The sequence below is a fragment of the Musca autumnalis genome, unplaced genomic scaffold (genome assembly GCF_047663935.1).
Source record: "Musca autumnalis isolate F117 unplaced genomic scaffold, ASM4766393v1 scaffold_5, whole genome shotgun sequence".
Classification (NCBI taxonomy): domain Eukaryota; kingdom Metazoa; phylum Arthropoda; class Insecta; order Diptera; family Muscidae; genus Musca; species Musca autumnalis.
The window spans coordinates 112,234,121-112,254,925 of record NW_027412088.1 but is presented as its reverse complement, the minus strand read 5'-3'; positions in this window follow the sequence as shown (position 1 = coordinate 112,254,925).

Below are 20,805 nucleotides of genomic sequence, written 5' to 3'. Positions count from 1 at the left end.
GGGATCAACCATATGATCAACATACAACTCTGTTTTAGGGTGACCCTTAAATGGTGACGGACAAAGCAGGGTGACATAACAGGTGAAACTATACTCTGCATTTTAATTTATTTATTTATTATCCTCCTTTATATTCGTGTGAATTCTCCGCTAACGAAGTAGCGGGCACTTGCTAGTACCTTATATTAGGCCTGTTGGATAACTTCGCAGATAAAAAGTATTTGCAAGTTCTTGCAACTACTTCTCATTTCTCTTTTACTGAATATGTTTGTTATCGAACAGCATTTTGTAAAAGTTTGTACAAACTTTTGGGTTATCGAACAGACCTATTATTACACCGTGGTTGCATCATTTTCAGTGACAGTCACTGTACATGTGAGAACACATATGATTATGGTAGAACAAACCAGGTAAAGTAAGTACTACAACAAATATAACTCAACAACAACCACATAGCAATTTGTTTTTGTTTGTAACGTTACTGTCAAAGATAAAGGTAAACAAAATAGGGAAATGTCTATAAATTATTGGAATTTAAAAAACTAATATTTTTTCACATTTGATTAAATATTTCGGAAAACATGAATGAAAACTAGATAGATTTTCAATTTGAATGTTTCCATATCATTCCACTAAATGCATAATTTCCCGCAGAAAGTAGAATTCTTGCAAAAATGTTTGGGTTCGCTGGTAATTCATCGAAAAAAGAGAAGGTGCTTCAAACTTTTGTTTTTGAAATCAAAATAGCACACGTTTATTAGGGCTTTATACTTTTCAAGTTTAATAAAATACCACGCATATTAACAAATATTGTACAGCCTCTATAAGCGGTGTTATAGTGTGCGGCATGTCGTTCGGACTTGGAGGAGGTTACATGTCAATGATATGAAGAAATCTGATGAATAAATTTGTTCTTCAAAAAATATATATCCCTAATATACATCGAACATAGAAATAAATATATAAAATGTCGTATGGAATTTGACACTAACATTACAGCCCAGTTCAGTCAGCTGGGTTTGCTGTTACCTTTTCTTGATGTAAAATAGCCATTAAGCGTTCGGCACATACGGTGCGTTGAGCGTTGCGTTACAACAACCACATGAAACAAGTGTAAGGAAGCCAAGTTTTTTGAAAAACAACAATATGGCTGACGCATCAAAGTTAAACATAATTTAACTGTTTTGGGACAACGCGTGTCCCAACGTGTCACTAAACGCACCGTATGTGCCGAGCGCTTTAAAGAATCGCACTACTGGTAACATATACAGATTGAGTGCTCAGAAATGGAAAGGATATTTTTCAAAACTGTTTATATCCAATACTATCAAAGACGACATGGATACCACAGATCCAACCCCAGAAGGTGGTATTGAGTATATACCGCCCGGCCAAGATGAGGCAAAGACAGCAAAAACCTGCTGAAGAATATGAAGGCATAAGGAGCCGATGGCTTAAGCGCTCGGCACATACGGTGCGTTTAGTGACACGTTGGGACAAGCGTTGTCCCAAAACAGTTAAATTATGTTTAACTTTAATGCGTCAGCCATATTGTTGTTTTTAAACAAAAACTTGGCTTCTCTTACACTTTTTTCATGTGGTTGTTGTAACGCAACGCACAACGCACCGTATGTGCCGAGCGCTTTACGGTTATGTCAAGAGTACGTACAAACAATTTAATGATATATAAAAGGCACATACCGTCCGTTGTGAGTCGCGTCACGTGTTGAGAACTATTTCCCATAAAGACATTGTTAACAGTATTTCTACAAAACTATTTTCAAACAAAGCTGCAAAAACTTTTGTTCTATGCCCTGATTTGTTAATGCCTCGACACATACGGTCCATTGAGCGTCGCGTTACAACAACCACATGAAAACTTAAATAACAAACTTGGCATCACTTACACTTTTTTCATGTGGTTGTTATTAACGCTTGACGCGACCCACAAAGGAACCTATGTGCCGGGCCAATATGTACATTTTTTCGATTAGAGCGCGGTCTATTCTCGTCTGTAAACATAAAGGGAACTCCTATCTCACTCTAAAAAGATTCTAATTGGATCTTCTATAGGCCCAACAATACAATAGATTTAAATCAAATAACCAACATTTTAGAGGACATAACATTGGGATATAATGATGTTATCATAGCCGGAGATTTCAATTCGAATATTCTGTTAGATTCACATTTAACTGACAATATGTTAACGCTGGGGCTCTACACCGCAAATAATTGTAACCCTACACATTTTACTCCTACTGTTAACACTCTTTTAGATTTATTCTTGGTAAATAATACATCAAACATAATGCTATATGATCAACTATCTGCATCATGCTTTTCGAAACATGATCTGATCTATCTAACATACAATTTTGTCATATCAGAGTAAGTGGAAACGTTTTCATATCGTGATTACAAAAGTATAAATCTTTCGTATCTAGATAATCAGATTAACTTAGTAAATTGGCAGGAAATATATAACCTCGTTACCATTGATGAAAAGTTGAGTTTTCTTCAGGATAACATCTTACATACATATTTACGATACTATAGTACCTATAAAAGAGAAATTACCTAGACCAAACAGTAAACCCTGGTTTAACAGCAACATTAAAACTCTTATTAGAAATAGAGATTTGGCATACAATAGGTGGAAACGCTTTAAAACTCCAGAACTTCATGAAGTTTTTCGCGTAGCAAGATATAATGTTAATAAACTTATAAATGCTTCAAAAGTGCAATATTATTCATCTAAATTCAGCTCCGCATTAGACTCGAAAAGCAAATGGAAGCTCATAAGGGAAATTGGAGGATCAAAGTCTAAGCCCACTACACATTACCACGGGGACATTAATGCGTTAAACGAATCTTTTGTCAATATACCAACTATCAGTACAGATCATACCTTCTATGAAAGCAATAATGGCCCAACAGGCAATATGCATTCTTATGGAATTTTTGAGTTTAGACGTGTATCGCTGGATGAGGTCTTACAAAGTTTCATGTCCGTAAAGTCAAATGCTGTTGGTCTTGATAATATTGACCCAAAATTTATTAAATTAACTGTTCCTTACCTCGTTCCATATTTTACACATTTATTCAATGCAATCCTAACCTCCAGTACGTATCCAACTATTTGGAAACATTCTAAAATAATTCCAATTCCTAAATCTGCTCATGAATATCGTCCGATTTCAATTTTATGCTATCTGTCCAAAGTCTTCGAGAAAATTATACAAGTTAACGTAAGTTAACGTATGTTAATAATTATTACCTCTAATTATTTAGCCCTACCTCGTAGTAATAACACGCGCAGACAATTCGCGCATCATATTTCATCACGCCACTACCTGGTCGTTGAAATGCTGATGCGCTTATTAGTGGTGCGGGTATTCGACCAGTAAATATTCATTTTTGCTGGAAGAATGCAAGGTAAGCATTTTCACACACTTCTGTCAAATTATATTAAACCACAAAATGAAAGAATAAAATCAAATTGTATTTACACGTCCACATATGAATTTTAACTATGGAGATTTCTATGGCTGCATACGGCAATTTATTTCTTCTATTGACAATGAAAACTATCACCACTATTGCCGTTTGTTAAACCTGAACTTGCGGATCACAAACAATACTGGACAGCTGGTGGACATCAATTCAAATTGGGCAAAAATACGATGATGGAAAATTCCAAATTGCAAACAAGAATGTGGCATCAAAACTCGAGTGTGCACACTAATCTTTAGCACATATTTCGTAGCTGCGAAAATCTTCGGTGGCTTTATGAAGCAGCAAAATGAAAATCACTATTTTGGGTTGGCAAAAGCTTTGTTCACTAAGTGAAGAACTAGGCGTTGACTTTTCTGCTTGTCGTTGCTTGCTTTTATTTTAATCAAAGGCGAAGAGTTTCTGTTTGATGGTGTTCGGCCTCATATGCAGCAAAAGCTGGATGATGGTAATTATTTTGTGTGCGTGTAGGTGCAAACACTTTTGGCTAGGTGGATATGCCAAAGTGATAGAATGTAAAGACAGCTGTTGCACTCATCAACAAATTTTCAGGTTAGGTGGAGAATCCCAAATAAAATTTTGTTTCTTGGAACAAGGTTGTGTGGTTTTGTTGATTAATGCAAATATATTGCATTAATTCGAATTATGTTTTTGCAATAATTAAACAAAGCAATCCGCTGAAGACGTGATTGTGTGGTGGCAAAAAAAAATTGACCGGCAACAACGTGCTTGTTTGCCAACGGAATTCTGGCGGGGAAAACTGACAAATGTTTTAACAGCACACGGCGAATGCCTTGGGTACTTCGCCAATCAAAATCAATTTGCTGGAAGTCACTATTAATTCTTGGTCGAATTAATTTCTGCACAAATGGTTGGCTATTGCAAAGCAATGATTGGTAGCCACACGTGTTGGACTATGCTGATAAGTGTACCCAGGTATCGCGCCACGCTGTTTTGGGTACCGTTAGCGGCAGATGATTCGTCTAGAAATAGAATAAATATATTCATCAATTTCTGGAAAAAATCCTTAAAATGCTTATTGCATTTTTTTAAGTGGTGATTGTTTCCCGTAGATTACCTTTTCTTTTGCGCCACACAATATTAAAAATAATTACTGAAAGTTGTGCTATAGTTATTGTACAGCACTTAAACTTTGACTTTTTGCACACACGTGGAAAATTTGCAACTTGCAAATTTCTTTGTACGAACACTTGATGTTGCCGGTTGAACTTTTATTATTGCAATTGAGCTGCCGAAGTTGTTCGTCAGTTTCGTTCTCCTTTTTTCGTTAAATGGCAGAGCTGCCAACCGGCACATGCTAAAATGAGCGAAAATTGGGATCAACCATATGATCAACATACAACTCTGTTTTAGGGAGACCCTTTAATGGTGACGGACAAAGCAGGGTGACATAACAGGTGAAACTATACTCTGCATTTTAATTTATTTATTTATTATCCTCCTTTATATTCGTGTGAATTCTCCGCTAACGAAGTAGCGGGCACTTGCTAGTACCTTATATTAGGCCTGTTGGATAACTTCGCAGATAAAAAGTATTTGCAAGTTCTTGCAACTACTTCTCATTTCTCTTTTACTGAATATGTTTGTTATCGAACAGCATTTTGTAAAAGTTTGTACAAACTTTTGGGTTATCGAACAGACCTATTATTACACCGTGGTTGCATCATTTTCAGTGACAGTCACTGTACATGTGAGAACACATATGATTATGGTAGAACAAACCAGGTAAAGTAAGTACTACAACAAATATAACTCAACAACAACCACATAGCAATTTGTTTTTGTTTGTAACGTTACTGTCAAAGATAAAGGTAAACAAAATAGGGAAATGTCTATAAATTATTGGAATTTAAAAAACTAATATTTTTTCACATTTGATTAAATATTTCGGAAAACATGAATGAAAACTAGATAGATTTTCAATTTGAATGTTTCCATATCATTCCACTAAATGCATAATTTCCCGCAGAAAGTAGAATTCTTGCAAAAATGTTTGGGTTCGCTGGTAATTCATCGAAAAAAGAGAAGGTGCTTCAAACTTTTGTTTTTGAAATCAAAATAGCACACGTTTATTAGGGCTTTATACTTTTCAAGTTTAATAAAATACCACGCATATTAACAAATATTGTACAGCCTCTATAAGCGGTGTTATAGTGTGCGGCATGTCGTTCGGACTTGGAGGAGGTTACATGTCAATGATATGAAGAAATCTGATGAATAAATTTGTTCTTCAAAAAATATATATCCCTAATATACATCGAACATAGAAATAAATATATAAAATGTCGTATGGAATTTGACACTAACATTACAGCCCAGTTCAGTCAGCTGGGTTTGCTGTTACCTTTTCTTGATGTAAAATAGCCATTAAGCGTTCGGCACATACGGTGCGTTGAGCGTTGCGTTACAACAACCACATGAAACAAGTGTAAGGAAGCCAAGTTTTTTGAAAAACAACAATATGGCTGACGCATCAAAGTTAAACATAATTTAACTGTTTTGGGACAACGCGTGTCCCAACGTGTCACTAAACGCACCGTATGTGCCGAGCGCTTTAAAGAATCGCACTACTGGTAACATATACAGATTGAGTGCTCAGAAATGGAAAGGATATTTTTCAAAACTGTTTATATCCAATACTATCAAAGACGACATGGATACCACAGATCCAACCCCAGAAGGTGGTATTGAGTATATACCGCCCGGCCAAGATGAGGCAAAGACAGCAAAAACCTGCTGAAGAATATGAAGGCATAAGGAGCCGATGGCTTAAGCGCTCGGCACATACGGTGCGTTTAGTGACACGTTGGGACAAGCGTTGTCCCAAAACAGTTAAATTATGTTTAACTTTAATGCGTCAGCCATATTGTTGTTTTTAAACAAAAACTTGGCTTCTCTTACACTTTTTTCATGTGGTTGTTGTAACGCAACGCACAACGCACCGTATGTGCCGAGCGCTTTACGGTTATGTCAAGAGTACGTACAAACAATTTAATGATATATAAAAGGCACATACCGTCCGTTGTGAGTCGCGTCACGTGTTGAGAACTATTTCCCATAAAGACATTGTTAACAGTATTTCTACAAAACTATTTTCAAACAAAGCTGCAAAAACTTTTGTTCTATGCCCTGATTTGTTAATGCCTCGACACATACGGTCCATTGAGCGTCGCGTTACAACAACCACATGAAAACTTAAATAACAAACTTGGCATCACTTACACTTTTTTCATGTGGTTGTTATTAACGCTTGACGCGACCCACAAAGGAACCTATGTGCCGGGCCAATATGTACATTTTTTCGATTAGAGCGCGGTCTATTCTCGTCTGTAAACATAAAGGGAACTCCTATCTCACTCTAAAAAGATTCTAATTGGATCTTCTATAGGCCCAACAATACAATAGATTTAAATCAAATAACCAACATTTTAGAGGACATAACATTGGGATATAATGATGTTATCATAGCCGGAGATTTCAATTCGAATATTCTGTTAGATTCACATTTAACTGACAATATGTTAACGCTGGGGCTCTACACCGCAAATAATTGTAACCCTACACATTTTACTCCTACTGTTAACACTCTTTTAGATTTATTCTTGGTAAATAATACATCAAACATAATGCTATATGATCAACTATCTGCATCATGCTTTTCGAAACATGATCTGATCTATCTAACATACAATTTTGTCATATCAGAGTAAGTGGAAACGTTTTCATATCGTGATTACAAAAGTATAAATCTTTCGTATCTAGATAATCAGATTAACTTAGTAAATTGGCAGGAAATATATAACCTCGTTACCATTGATGAAAAGTTGAGTTTTCTTCAGGATAACATCTTACATACATATTTACGATACTATAGTACCTATAAAAGAGAAATTACCTAGACCAAACAGTAAACCCTGGTTTAACAGCAACATTAAAACTCTTATTAGAAATAGAGATTTGGCATACAATAGGTGGAAACGCTTTAAAACTCCAGAACTTCATGAAGTTTTTCGCGTAGCAAGATATAATGTTAATAAACTTATAAATGCTTCAAAAGTGCAATATTATTCATCTAAATTCAGCTCCGCATTAGACTCGAAAAGCAAATGGAAGCTCATAAGGGAAATTGGAGGATCAAAGTCTAAGCCCACTACACATTACCACGGGGACATTAATGCGTTAAACGAATCTTTTGTCAATATACCAACTATCAGTACAGATCATACCTTCTATGAAAGCAATAATGGCCCAACAGGCAATATGCATTCTTATGGAATTTTTGAGTTTAGACGTGTATCGCTGGATGAGGTCTTACAAAGTTTCATGTCCGTAAAGTCAAATGCTGTTGGTCTTGATAATATTGACCCAAAATTTATTAAATTAACTGTTCCTTACCTCGTTCCATATTTTACACATTTATTCAATGCAATCCTAACCTCCAGTACGTATCCAACTATTTGGAAACATTCTAAAATAATTCCAATTCCTAAATCTGCTCATGAATATCGTCCGATTTCAATTTTATGCTATCTGTCCAAAGTCTTCGAGAAAATTATACAAGTTAACGTAAGTTAACGTATGTTAATAATTATTACCTCTAATTATTTAGCCCTACCTCGTAGTAATAACACGCGCAGACAATTCGCGCATCATATTTCATCACGCCACTACCTGGTCGTTGAAATGCTGATGCGCTTATTAGTGGTGCGGGTATTCGACCAGTAAATATTCATTTTTGCTGGAAGAATGCAAGGTAAGCATTTTCACACACTTCTGTCAAATTATATTAAACCACAAAATGAAAGAATAAAATCAAATTGTATTTACACGTCCACATAAGTGGACAGCAATCCCGAAAAATCGTTGTTTTACTAATTCAACATATCACCATAGGTGATAAGCGGTAAAAACGTTAACTGGCGCCCAACAGTGAGATTTTATGAAGAAATCGCAAAAACCAAAGTGAACATCGTTTATAATATTTTGTAAAAAATCGGAAAAGAAGGTGTAAATCGGTTATAAGATTTTATAAAAAAATCTCGGAAAATAAATTAAGTCTAAGTGTGGAAAACTAAAAAATAAGATTTCATAGAAATCGACTAAACAGAGTGAAACACGAACGACAATATAATAAACCAAAAGAATTTTAAGTCTAGTGTGGAAAACTAAAAAATAAGATTTCATAGAAATCGACTAAACAGAGTGAAACACGAACGACAATATAATAAACCAAAAGAATTTTAAGTCTAGTGTGGAAAACTAAAAAATAAGATTTCATAGAAATCGACTAAACAGAGTGAAACACAAAAGACAATATAATAAACCAAAAAGAATTTTAAGTCTCGTGTGGAAAACTAAATGATAAGATTTCATAGAAATCGACTAAACAGAGTGAAACACGAAAGACAAAGTAATACACCAACAAAAGTGTTATTTTTTTTGGAGATTTTTTACTAAAAAAACTCTAAACTAAAAACAATGCTCTTAAAGACAACCAAAAATCAAATAAAAGAAAAGTCGGTCGGACTTTCAAAATAAAGTCGGACAGACTTTAAAGAGAAAAGCCGGACGGGCTTTAAGGTAAAGTCGGACGGACTTTAAACAAAACCGGCAGTTATCAACTCAACAAAGCAGATACTATCAACTCAACAAAGCAGATACTATCAACTCAACAAAGCAGATAATATGATGAAATTAATGTAAGTACCACTTCATTTTCAAGAAACCGGCATTATTAAGTTATTTGTCTTAAACAAAAGATACTTATTTTTAATTGTTCGTAAAAAAAAGACTCAATAAAAGTTGAACTGAAATTGGAAATCTGATAAATTTAAATTTGGCTTAAATAGAAAAAAATGGCTACTAGAGACGAAATCATAGGGTTAGTCACGGCTACTGTCGATGTTATGACAGAGGAACTTAAGACTCAACTAAATATTATAGCGAGCCAACTTCAACAGTTGCAAATAAAAAAAGTAGAGACATACGAGCCAGTTTCATTAGGCGGTGCTACGGGAACGTCATTAGATTTGATTAAATCTCTCCCAGAATTTAAAGGGGACCTAGCAGCTTACCCTGCCTGGCGAGAAGCCGCCCATTTTGCCATTAGCTACTACCAAGAGAATACTGAACCGTACTACATAGCCATGGGTATATTTCGAAATAAAATAGTTGGAACGGCAAACGACAAGTTATCTGCCTTCAACACTATTTTAAATTTCAAAGCGATAATCGCTCGCCTTGATCAGTGTTTTGCTGATAAGAGATCGGTCCAGGTTTTAGAGAATGAACTGAGCATTTTAAGACAAGGTAAACTGTCAATTAATGAATTTTATGATGAAGTTGATAAACACCTGACATTAATAATAAATAAAAATAAAATGACTTACTCCAACAATGAGGAGGTAAGCAAAGCTTTAAATGAGAGGGTCAGAGAAAATGCTCTTAGAGTATTCATATCGGGACTAAGAAAGCCACTTAGTGATATCTTGTTCTCGACAAAACCCGTAGATTTGACAACTGCATTGGCCACAGCTCAGGAGTTAGAGTCGGACAATCGCAGACAGGAGTTTGCGAGAGTTTTCGCGGAGGGCAGCACTGCGAACAAGTCGAAACCTAGTTATTCGCAGAATAGTCATCCAACTTTCCGGCGCACAGCGCCGAATGCTCATAGATCTGAGACAAATAAACAAGATATCGTACAGATGGAAGTGGACCCAGGGTCATCAATGTTTAGACGTCCCACTGCTTTTAATTCAAATAACAACCGCAATGCGTATCAAAATAATACAAAGCGGGAGCGGGAAGTGGATTCTGGGAGAAGTGCGCCTCTCCAGAAACAGCAGAGAGTAAATCATATTAATGCGGAGGAAGAATCAGAGGACTCAACCTTTGAGGAGGATTTCCCTCAGGATGAGGACGACGAAGATCATGTCGTGGAAGAGTTGCATTTTTTAGAGTAAAACCGCTCCTACCTTTTATAATAAAGACTATAAACGGAAGGGAGCTAAAATTGCTAATAGACACTGGTTCATCAAAAAATTTCATTAAACCATTAGACGGACAAATTAATGCAGTACATTTGAGTAAACCCTTTAATGTCAAAACACTAAATGGCACGAACACCATCGAAAAAAAAATACACTATGGTTTTATTCGGACATATCACGACATTTTATTTGATTGACACACTAAAGACTTTTGACGGAATAATAGGATATGAGTTTTTGAAGCAAATCAATTGCAAATTGAACACTGGAAACGACACTCTGACATATGACAAAAATAAAACAGCTATATCAAAAAATTGTGAGCAAATAAACTTTCACGCTATAGATCAGGAATCCGTACCTGACTCTGTGGTGGAGGATTTTAGCAGGGTTATTAGGGCTAATGCCAATGCCTTTGCAGATCCAAACCGGGCACTACCCTACAACACAAGCGTTGAAGCAACCATAAAAACAAAAACCGAAGAACCAATTTACTCGAGATCCTATCCATACCCAGTACAAATGGCGGATTTCGTAAACAAAGAAATTGAATCGCTTCTAAGCGATGGAATTATTAGGAAATCATTTTCCGCATATAATTCCCCGGTACTGGTTGTGAGAAAAAAGGGTACCGACGACAATGGGAATTCTAACCACAGGCATTGCTATCTACGTTAGGAAGATCGTCGTACTTCACGACACTAGATCTTAAATCAGGATACCACCAGATTCGACTAGCTGAACGCGACAGAAGTAAAACAGCGTTTAGTGTCAATAACGGCAAATATGAATTTTGTAGACTACCATTTGGTCTAAAAAATGCGCCGAGTATTTTTCAGCGCACGATAGATGATATATTGCGAGAACATATTGGGAAAATATGTCAAGTTTATATGGACGACATTATTATTTTCTCACCTGATGAAAGGAGTCATTTAGAACATATTAACATAATAATGAAAAAAATTAGTGAAGCAGGAATGAGGATATCTGCTTCGAAACCTAAATTCTTTAGACAAGAAGTAGAGTTTCTCGGTTACATTGTAACCAGGGAAGGAATCAGGACATGTCCAGATAAAGTTAGAGCTATTAAGGAATTTCCAAAACCTGAAAATTTGAAAAGCCTCCGATCGTTCTTAGGCCTTTCAGGTTTCTATAGGAGATTTATAAAGGATTATGCAGTTATTGCTAAACCTCTAACTAGATTGTTAGAGGGCGAAAATGGTAACATCTCGGCGAAGAAATCGAAGGGTGTAAGAATAGATTTGAAAGAAGATGCATTAGCAGCATTCGAAAAATTAAAACAAATTCTTTCATCAGAAGATGTTATTTTAGCATATCCTGACTTTGAAAAGAAGTTCGAACTAACAACGGACGCTTCTGCAATCGCTCTTGGAGCAGTTTTAGCACAAGATGGTAGACCAATAACCATGATATCTAGGACTTTGTCTGCAACCGAAGCAAACTATGCTGCAAACGAACGAGAGTTACTCGCAATCGTCTGGGCATTGAAAGATTTAAGGCATTACCTATACGGTGTCTCAGAAGTTCATATTTTCACAGATCACCAACCATTGACATTTTCTATGTCAGATAAGAATCCGAACTCAAAAATGAAAAGATGGCGATCTTTTATAGAAGAATTTTCTCCGAAATTTTTCTATAAACCTGGCATAAGACATACCATAACATATGATACTGTGGAAAATTTGATAACTCTTCTCTTGGAAATCATTAATCCAGGGACGGTAAATGCAATTTGTTGTGACCTTTCAGTTCTTGCTGAAATACAGAATTGCATAAAGACCAAATTTCCATCAGCTAAATTCATTCATACAGAAAAACTGGTCATGGATGTTATCCGGGAAGATGATCAATGGGATATAATAACGACAGAACATAATCGGGCACACCGATCGTTACAAGAAAATTATGAACAAATTATTAATGAATATTATTTTCCGGGAATAAAGAAAATGTTAAAAATGGTGATAGCTAATTGTAAGATTTGCAAAGAAAATAAATACCAGAGAAAACCGGAAAATACAGTAATATCCCCTACTCCAATACCTGAATATCCTGGTCATATCCTGCACATTGACATACTAATAACAAATAAAAGTAATTTTTTGACAGCAATAGACAAATTTTCGAAATTTGCGATTATTGTCCCAATTGCATCCAGGAATGCAATCGATATCAAAACGGCTCTTTCCCAAATACTAAACAGATTTGGAAACGTGAGACTTATTGTATCGGACAATGAGAAATCGTTCAAATCAAGTCTAATTGGTACCTTTCTCAGAGACTATTACAGTGCGGAACAACATTTTGTACCTCCAATGCACAGTCAGAGTAATGGCCAAGTTGAAAGATTCCACTCCACTTTATTAGAAATTGCCAGATGTGTTAAAGCACAGCAAAATGTAGAAGATACAGTCGAACTGCTGCTTTTGTCCACATTTAAATATAACAATACCATCCACTCTGTAACAGGAAGAAAACCAATAGACATTATTAACTTAATTCCTAACAAAGATCTAGAAGAAATTAAAGGAAAATTGAACGTTGCTCAGGAAAAAACTCTAAGGATTCATAACGAAAACGCCTCGTTTAAAGTTTACCATCCAGGTGAAAAGGTGTTCGTTAGGAGAAATCGTAGGCTTGGGAATAAATTTGATAAATGGTACGTCGAAGGGACAATTGAACAAGACCTAGGTACGACAGTGTTGATTAATGGAAGAAAAGTTCATAAAAGTAATTTACGGTAATCCATTTTTTTTGTTTAATTTTTTTTTTTTTTTCTTCTCTACTAGACTTCTAATGACATTGACAATACTGACATCGGAAACAATACTGGACTACACGGACTCTTACTTCATAGCTGTAAAAGATGGAGACGTAGCAATTTATAATGACCACAAATACATTCTGCACAGGACAAATTTAACGGAGTACGAAATGATTTTGGAAGAAACAGATGGGTTATTAAAAAATTTTTCAGACAGAAGGGAAATTGACTTTGTAACGGACCAGATGAGACAGATCCAGCGGTTGCTGCGAACACTATCGGTACATGGCCGACACGCACGCTCACTGGATTTTATAGGATCAACTCTTAAGTTCATAGCCGGAACACCAGACCGTGCTGATTTTGAGTTACTAACAGCAGAAGACAATATGATTATACGTGACATCAATAAACAGACAATTATCAACTCGGCCCTTCAAGACAAAATCAACGAACTGACGGAAAGAATAAACGAACTGCAAAAACTATCCAGGACATCCAATTCCATTAAGGTTGATGAGCTAGTATTTCGTGAACTTTTGAGTGCCAGGAATAGCGAAATTATTTTCTTTTTGAGCCAAATGTCTTTATCAATAACTCTCGCTAAGGCTAACATTGTAAATCCTATTATACTTGACAATGCCGAAGTAAGTTATATTCTCGAGAATGGAATGGTACCGTTAAGTATAAATAATATACTTAAAGCTAGTGATGTAAGCATTTACGAAAGTAATAACACTATTTACTACACTATTAAGTTGCCCCTAATTGAGCGAAAATGTAATTTTGTAAGAATTTTTCCAGTCATTCACAACAACACTATTATCCAACTAAGTGTAAAGACCTCAGCGGATTGTAACAAACAACATATCCCTGTAACTGATTGTATAAATGTGGGGAACACAAATATTTGCAAAAGTATAGATAACGAATGTCTATCTCAAATTTCAAATTCGAATTTTGCAACTTGCCCTACTGAGCCTGCTGATAACATTCCGCAAATTCAAATGATATCGGAGGGTTCAATATTACTTAATAATGTTAAAAAATACTAAAGTGGTTGATATAAAACCAATGATGATTGAGGGAACCGCGTTAATACGCTTTGCAGAGAATGTTACTATAAATAACACTGTTTATCTTAACAAACGTCGTCAAATTGATTTTACTGAGCCACACCCACCAACAATTTTAAATATAACAACATCAGCTCACAACGTAAATCTTTCTTTGCCGTATCTGCATAGAATTTATTTGGATAATACTAATTTACTGCAAATAATAGAAGTTAAGATATCACACCATAAACTGTTATTCATACTTACTTTAATTTTCGTTTTATCAATTACTATTGGAATTTTCTGTTATAAATTAATTAAGAAGCAAAAACCAATTGACATAGACGACATTGTTAAGAAAATACAAAGTCGGAGTAGAGACTCTCCGATTTCAAACGGGGGGGCAGTTAACGTAAGTTAACGTATGTTAATAATTATTACCTCTAATTATTTAGCCCTACCTCGTAGTAATAACACGCGCAGAAATGCTGATGCGCTTATTAGTGGTGCGGGTATTCGACCAGTAAATATTCATTTTTGCTGGAAGAATGCAAGGTAAGCATTTTCACACACTTCTGTCAAATTATATTAAACCACAAAATGAAAGAATAAAATCAGATTGTATTTACACGTCAACATAAGTGGACAGCAATCTCGAAAAATCGTTGTTTTACTAATTCAACATATCACCATAGGTGATAAGCGGTAAAAACGTTAACTTACATAAACAAATATCCGAATACATTAACAATAATTCCTTGCTATCAGATAGCCAATCCGGTTTCCGAGCAGATCATAGTTGTGTGAGTGCTTTAGTTGAAGTTGCAGAATCAATTAGAACTGAAATCGATGTCAATAATGTTGGTCTGCTAGTTCTTCTTGATCATTCTAAGGCACTTGACTCCGTTGATCACACTAACCTATGTATGAAGCTCAAAACATTTTTTAATTTCACAAACACAGCTATAGATCTAATAGCTTCCTACCTAAGAAATCGTTTACAGTCGGTGTATGTTGGAAATACAATATCAAATCCACTAATATTATCCAAAGGAGTTCCACAGGGATCTATTATTGGACCACTCCTTTTTTCATTATACTCGAACGATCTTCCCAATCAAATATCTAATGCTAAGTTTACATTTACGAAATCCACTCGATTTCAACTGTCAATTCCATAGCTTTAACCTATGGATTTGACAGTTGAAATCGAGTGGATTTCGTAAATGTAAACCAAGCATAACAGTCAAATTGCTATGTATGCGGATGATGTTCAATTATTTGTTAGCGGTCCGGTGGATAATATCAGTGAATGTGTTACCAAACTGAATCATGACCTCTCGTGTGTTTATAAGTGGGCAACTGCGAATGGTTTATTTCTGAATCCGAAAAAAATCTAAAAGTCTCGTTATTCACAAAAATAAAAAATGTAGTATTCGCGGTCTGGATGTCGTTATAAATGAACAAAAAATGGATATAGTTTCTCAAGCCAAAAATTTGGGCGTCATTTTTAATAGGTCATTGACATGGCCCGATCATGTGAACACAGCAGTCGGACAAACATATGCAAAGCTACGCGCGTTATGGATAACACATTCCTATACTCCATCCTATATACGAATTATCTTAGCAAAAACATTTCTGATTCCCGGGCTTATGTATGGGTGTGAAATTTTTTCAAATTGCGACTCGATAACCCAGCATAAATTAAACGTAGCATTTAATGACATCATTCGGTATGTTTACGGCATTAAACGAAATCAACCTATTTCTCACTATGCAATTTCTCTATAGTATTGTAATTTTAATACCCTACTTAGAATTCGTTGATATTGTTGCATAAAATCATTGTGAGGCGCACACCCAAATATCTCTATGATAGACTTAGTTTTTCCCGATCTAGAAGGGGTAGAAAGCTTGTTCCCCTCAGACGACGGAGTTTAGTTTCTGAATGGCAGTTTTTCACTAGTACAATACGCCTTTGGAATACTCTTCCGAACGTAATTCAAAACATCAGCAATCCGTTAGTTTTTAAAAATAGGCTTTTCACGCATTTTTCTTAACTAATTATTTTTGCAATACTTAATTGTTTATTTTTCACTTAATTTTTTTATTATTTTTTAACATATATAAGTTAACATCAAATATATTTCTTCAAACCACTGTCCAAACATCACACCATATCGCAACATGATCTGCTTAGTTTGCATGTGAACGTCTGGACAAACGTATTCGCATAAGGTCATTTAATATGCCAACGAGGAGTATTGGATTTCACTATGGGAAATGCTGAATAAACTACACGTGTAGAGGGAATACAGCAAAATTAGGTTTGGATTACGATTAAATTAAGTTAAAAGTTTTGTGTCCATTTATTATTCAATAAAGTAAGACGTGCAGTTCGCACGTCCGGTTTTTTTAAAAACATAAAATAATTTATTTTATTTTATCTGGCGCCCGAGCAGGGACCCCTCCGCGTTTATCCTTACAAAGTCTGCACCGTAGTGGCAGCAAGGACCGGGGTCCAGTCGTAAAAAATAAAAAAAAAAATAAAAACGCGCAAATGTTTGAATTTATAGATCGCGGAAATGGTGCGCCCTAGTACCATTAAATTCGGAAACGGGAGTCTGTAAAAGCGGCCGCGGTGTAGCTTAAGTAAAAAACATTAGAACATTAAGAGAACAAACAAGAAATTGAACAAATTTGAAAAAACTGCAGTCAAAAGTGAATGTGAAAAATAATTAAAAATTAAGAAAAAGAATGAAAAATAGAAATAGAATTAAGAAATTAAAAATGTGAAAAACTATAAACAATGAAATGAAACATACATTGAAAAGTAAATAAATAAGAATAACAAATTAAAAAGTAGAAATTAAACAATTAATTAAGAAGAGGAAAATAAAGATAATTTGAAAAAGAATATTGAAAAGCAAATTTTAAAAATATAAGCTAAGGAAATAAAATTATATTAAAGTGAATAAGAATACAAAAATTGTTAAAGAAGTAGAAAAAAAAAAGATAAATTTGAAAAGAATATTGAAAGGCAAGTTTAAAAAATATAAATTAACGAAATAAAATGTATATCATAGTGAATAAGAATACAGAAATTGTTAAAAAAGTAGGAAAAAGATAAATTTGAAAAGAATATTGAAAAGCAAGTTTAAAAAATATAAATTAACGAAATAAAATTTATATCATAGTGAATAAGAATACAGAAATTAGAATTAAGAACAGGACACCTAACTAAGGAGCAATCAACAAACTTAGGGGAAGTTATAAAAAAACATCCTAACTGATGAAAAATTAACTTATACCACAAAGGTGGTTGCTGAAATAAGAACGACTTCAGATACCCCACTGTACACTAGAAATTATCCCTACCCACTTTCCTTAAGAGGAGTCGTTGACGAGGAAATACAGAAGTTACTAAGAGATGAAATTATACAACCGTCTCGATCCCCATACAATTCCCCCATATGGGTGGTACCGAAGAAAGAAGATGCTTCTGGTCAAAAGAAATATAGGGTAGTTATAGACTATAGGAAATTAAATACTATAACAATTTCAGACAAGTATCCCATTCCCGAGATTACAGAAGTTCTGTCTAATCTTGGAGGAAATAAATTATTTTCGGTAATAGACCTAAAAAGTGGATTTCACCAAATTCCACTTAAAGAAGAGGATCGAGAAAAAACTGCATTTTCTATATGTAATGGGAAGTATGAATTTACTAGACTCCCATTCGGTCTAAAAAATGGACCAGCAATATTCCAAAGAACATTAGATGACATCCTTCGCGACTTTATAGGGAAAATATGCTACGTTTACATAGATGATATCATAATTTTTAGCAAAACTGAAGAGGATCATATTAATCATCTTAATATAATCTTTCATACTATAGAGAAAGCGAACATGAAAGTTCAGTTAGATAAATGCGAGTTTTTTAAACAAGAACTAGAATTCTTAGGATTTGTAGTATCGGTTGACGGGGTCAAGACAAACCCCAAAAAAGTAGAATCTATCATAAACTTCCCATATCCTAATACATTGAAAGAACTTCGCTCACTCCTGGGACTTTTTAATTATTACAGACGGTTTATAAAAGGATTCGCTGAAATGGCAAAACCTTTAACAAACCTGTTAAGAGGAAATAATGGAAGGGTTTCTAGAAATTAATCTAGTAAAATCAAATTACATCTGAAGGAGGAAGAAAAAAAGCCATTGACTCAATAAAAAATTCGTTAATATCTGAGGAAGTAATATTATCCTATCCAAATTTTGGAAAGGAATTTCACTTAACAACCGACGCTTCAAATATAGCTATAGGTGCTGTGCTAAGCCAAGAAAGTCGACCTATAACATTTATCTCAAGAGCTCTCTTAAAAGAAGAAGAGTCTTACGCCACTAATGAGAGAGAAATGTTAGCAATAGTCTGGGCATTAGATAATCTTAGAAACTACCTATATGGTAAATCAAAAGTAATCATCTACACTGATCATCAGCCCCTAACGTATGCACTTAGCAATAAAAATAGTAATATGAAAATGAAAAGGTGGAAAGCTATACTTGAGGAATACAACCATGAAATAAGGTATAAACCAGGCAGCACTAACATAGTTGCAGATGCCTTATCAAGACCCCCGACTTCTGGCATAAATACTCTGACCGGTACCGTTCACAGCGACGAAAGTTCATCTGAAAATTTAATACCTAGTGTAGATGCCCCTATTAACGTCTTTAAAAATCAGATCTTCTTAATTATTGGGGAAATTTCATCTTATCAGTTTAAAATAATATTCCCTGGGTTTCATAGGCACACCATTGTAGAGCCGGTATTTGACAGAACAAATTTAACAAATTTGTTAAAAAGATACCTCAATCCTTCGGTTATAAATGGCATTAAAGCTCCGGAATCAGTAATGGGAAAAATACAAGAATTGTATCCAAATCATTTCGTTAATTATAAGGCACGTTATACTCAAAAATTTGTCGAGGACATTACATCTGAAGATGAAGAAGAAGACATTATAATCGAGACTCATAAGCGAGCCCATAGAAGTGCCGTAGAAAACAAGGCCCATATTTTAGAAAGATTTTATTTTCCTAGTATGTTGTCTAAAATCAAAAGAATAGTAAAACTGTGCTCCATATGTAAGAAAAGCAAATATGATAGACACCCTAATGAACCAAAATTAAGTGAAACTCCAATTCCTTCATATCCCGGAGAAGTAGTGCACATAGATTTGTTCTCTACAGATAGAAAAGTAATTTTGACGTCCTTGGATAAATTTTCTAAATACGCGCAAGCGAAAATACTAAATGGAAAATCAATTGAAGACATAAGAAGACCATTAAGAGAACTTATATTTTTCTTTGGTGTTCCTAAAACAATCGTCATGGACAATGAGAAATCTTTAAATTCGGCTTCCATACTCTTTATGATGAAAGACGAGTTAGGCATAAATGTATTCACAACACCACCATACAGAAGCGAAGCCAATGGACAGATTGAACGTTTCCATTCTACGCTTGCTGAAATTATGAGATGCCTTAAAGAAGAGGAAATATGTAGGAATTTTGATGAATTGGTAGAAAGAGCAGTGAATGAATATAATCATTCTGTTCATTCGACTGTGGGTAGAAAACCAGTAGATTTGTTCTTTGGAAGAACCGTCGACTTTTCACCTGGGGATTATGAACGGACACGTGAGACAAATATAGAAAGGCTACGAAAGAAGCAGAAAAATGATTTAAAATTTCATAATAAGAAAAAATCTGAACCTAAAACTTATATTCCTGGTCAAACTGTTTTTGTCAAAATCAATAAAAGATTGGGAACCAAATTGACCCAAAAATATAAAGAAGAAATAGTAGAAGAAGATAGAACTTCCACAATAGTGACACAAAGTGGAAGAGTCGTCCATAAGAAACATATTAGAAATTAAAAGCATTTTCGTTACAGGTTTATATTGATTCTAGGCAATTGTGCCGGAAATATTCAAATACTGGATTATTCCAACACCAAATTGGTTACAATTGATGCTGGCTTAGCAAAAATCCAGTCTGGTACATTTAAGCTAGTACACGTGTTTGATTTGAAAAATTATGAAGATGTTGCTATAAATATGGAAACACTAATTGGAAAAAACATTGGCATTCACCATCCCATCCTTCCTTACCTACTCCACTATACATCCCGAATAAAATCCTGCCTATCCCGCTTAAAACCAAAACTTAGACCTAAGCGATCTATAGATTTGCTAGGCAGTGCTTGGAAATGGTTGGCTGGAACACCAGACCACCATGATTTAGAGATAATATCACAAAAAATAAATAACATGTTACAGAATAATAATAATCAAGCCATTATAAATCAATTAACAATAGAAAAACTAAATACAATTACAAATGAAACAAATAGGATAAT